We start from the raw sequence: 3303 nt of genomic DNA, 5'->3' as shown, positions 1-3303 counted from the left end.
GCTAAATAAACCGAAACCGAAATAAACAAAGAGAAAATAACTGTAAACTGCAAATAAACACTGTATACCTCCAAATCTTAAAAATGACGCAGCTAGGGCTACCGGAAACCTTTTCGCGTGAAACGAAAGGGGTTCCTCACTGGAACAGATGCTCCCAACACAATAGAGCAGTCCTCTCGGCCCGAAAGTAGTCAGAAACAGTAGATCTAAGAAACGACAGTCGCATGCAGTTCTACCGGATTCAGATTTGGATCACCAACGGACGCGGCCCTCAAATAGCTCTGATACCATGTAGGAATTTACAAGGTAAGTTCCTCAGATAGAACACCAAAGGACACCGCTCACAACCAGATCACAGATCAATACACCAGTATTTTTGACGTGGTTAAAACCCTCAAAGAGGGAAACAGTCCACGGCCTGAGCCAACGCGGCCACTTCAGGCAATTTATTAATAAAAGAATGAAAATTTACATATGCTTCTCTCATAGACAGATTACCCTACAAATGACCCTCCATGCGCTTTAAATAGAAATCATGGACCAATCGGGTGTCAAGCCACAGATCAAGTGTCGGTAATACCAAGGAGAGAGTGAACCGTCGGATCACTACATATCGTGACCGTCGGATTGTAAGTTACAAAATGTACATATTAAAGAAACACACTTTACCTAACCCTATACTAGACCAAGTTGTACTTAACTATTTCCTATGTGTCGGAATATCCTAACAATCAACCCCACCCTAGAAGATAAAAAATATCTCTCTGTTTTAACTAGCTCAAAGAAGAAAATTAATATAGTGAAGATTAGAACGAACTCTCATGAGCTCCATAGTGAAACGGGTTGTTGGGCAGTTCCTAAAACACCATGGATGGAAAGGATCTGCCATCTCTGTGAGAATAGGAACATCGAGGATGAAAACCACTTCCTCTTAGAGTGCCCCGCGTACAACCACATTAGATCTCAGTTTCATAATCTTTGTCGCAACACTAACCTTCCTAGCCTTTTACGATGTCAAAATTATAGTGAGCTCGGGAGGCTTCTCTCCAAGCTTTTTGAGCATAGGAATAAAATCTTAAATCAAACTAAATAATTTGTTTCTTTAGGTCCGATAGACCAAAGTTTGGTCTCAGTGGACGTTAACCACCACCACCACCACCACCATCATCATCATCATCAAAAAAAAAATTGTTTATAGAAAAAGATAGCTAAATTGAATCTATTGTAAAAGAAATATGTATTTATAAATAACTTAATGTTTTATTTTATTCCAATATTAATAAGATATGAATTTAGTGGTTTCTAATTCTAATTAATCTAAATTAACTATACAACATCAAAATTGAAATTGAAATTGAAATTGATTTTAAAAATAAAACCAAAATATATAATAAATTAAGAAAAAAAAATTCAGATTTCTTTTATAATTGTTTGTTGTAATATACACTCAGTATATATAACTAACCACAATCAATTCATCTAAGAATTAAATCTGACACTCTTTACTAAATATATATAAAAAAATTATTTAAAATATTCTTTATTGGTAATATATAAAATTTAAAGTTCAGCGTACAAAACTAATAATGATAAATTTAACAGAATACTTTCCATCGATTACGTATTTGAAAATGTTAAAAAGCCATGGCCGCCATTAATTGCATTCTGTGATCTGTCGATTTCAAGGACATTAATGGCATGCTTAAGTGTTATTATCCTGCCGCCGGCAGTATAACCCAATAACCCAATAGGAATTGCGTTGAATTTAATTAGTTAGGTTAAACTTATTAAAATTGTATTTGTATTGATTTAATAAAGTTAAACTATATAGATTATTTTTTTTTTATAAAAAGAATTATTAGTATTTATTTTTATTACTATTGACTTCAACATTTTATGGCACAATATATCATAAATTGTGATTTTACAATCATTACTTTTTATTAGGTTAAACTTATTAAAATTGTATTTGTATTGATTTAATAAAGTTAAACTATATAGATTATTATTTTTTTTTTTTTTATAAAAAGAATTATTAGTATTTATTTTTATTATTATTGATTTCAACATTTTATTGCACAATATATCATAAATTGTGATTTTACAATCATTACTTTTTATTAATATAATGTATGTTGCTATCGTATCAATATTTTTTATAAACTAATAATTATATTAAAAAACTATTTTAAATATTTTAATTTTAATTTTGATTATATATATATATATATATATATATATCATTTTTTGGGTTAAAATTTAAATTTAATTTTTAATAAAATAAAATATAATCTTTTTTATAAACTAAATAATAAATTAGTACTATTGTTATTTTTTTCAAATATAAATTCAAATTTTAAAAATAAAATATATGTATTTTTATAAACTAATAATTATATTAAAAGAAATTTTTATTGAATATTTTAGTTCAAATTTTAAGAAATAAAATATATAATTTTTTTTTTGGACAAATAATTTTGATTTAGACGATTACATAATTCAAATGTAAATGCAAGTATAACATATTATAGTTTTATAAAGCTATATTTGCATAGGCATTGAAATCAAAACTTTGCTCTTTAATTGCACAAATCATTACTTTAACAATCAATAAAATTCAAATTGATGGAATTCTAAACCTTAACACTTATTTCAATTCAACATTTTTATTTTAATTTATCTATATTTAAACTAAGCAACTGGACTAGCTACTCTGTAACCCTTTTCAATTTCAAAGCTATTCACTGCTTGTTGTCAATCATATAGTATCTCATGGTTAGAAGTGATGTCCCGCATAAATATAGTCATATGGTGTATACATATCTAAAAAGATAGACAAAAATATGAAATGAACTAATTCAAAAGAAAAATCTATTAACCTAAATATATATCATAACTAATTATTTTTTATTTTTTATTAATACGATTATATATTATTACTAATAAAATGTTAACATACTTATGTAAAACGACTATATATTATCAATAAAATGTGTTGACATATGTATATAAAAATGATGGGCTCTAAATAATTAATTATCTTTTTATCATTTTTATTTATTTGTATAAATTTTTTATTTATTTCAATCCAATAAAAATGTAATATAAATAATCAATTATTTTTCATTACTTTTATTCATTTATACAATTTTCTTTTAAAATGAGAAAAAAATAATTTTTTCATGATGATGATGGTGGTGGTTAACCTCCGCTGAGACCAAACTTGGTCTATCGGATCTAAAGAAACAAATTATTTCTTTTGATTTAAGATTTTATTCCTATGCTCAAAAAGCTTGGAGAGAA

Source organism: Pinus tabuliformis, chromosome 1_2, assembly GCF_031772625.1.
Source record: "Pinus tabuliformis cultivar Carrire ecotype Pingquan chromosome 1_2, CPIR1, whole genome shotgun sequence".
Taxonomy (NCBI): Eukaryota; Viridiplantae; Streptophyta; class Pinopsida; order Pinales; family Pinaceae; genus Pinus; species Pinus tabuliformis.
This window is presented reverse-complemented; position numbering follows the sequence as displayed.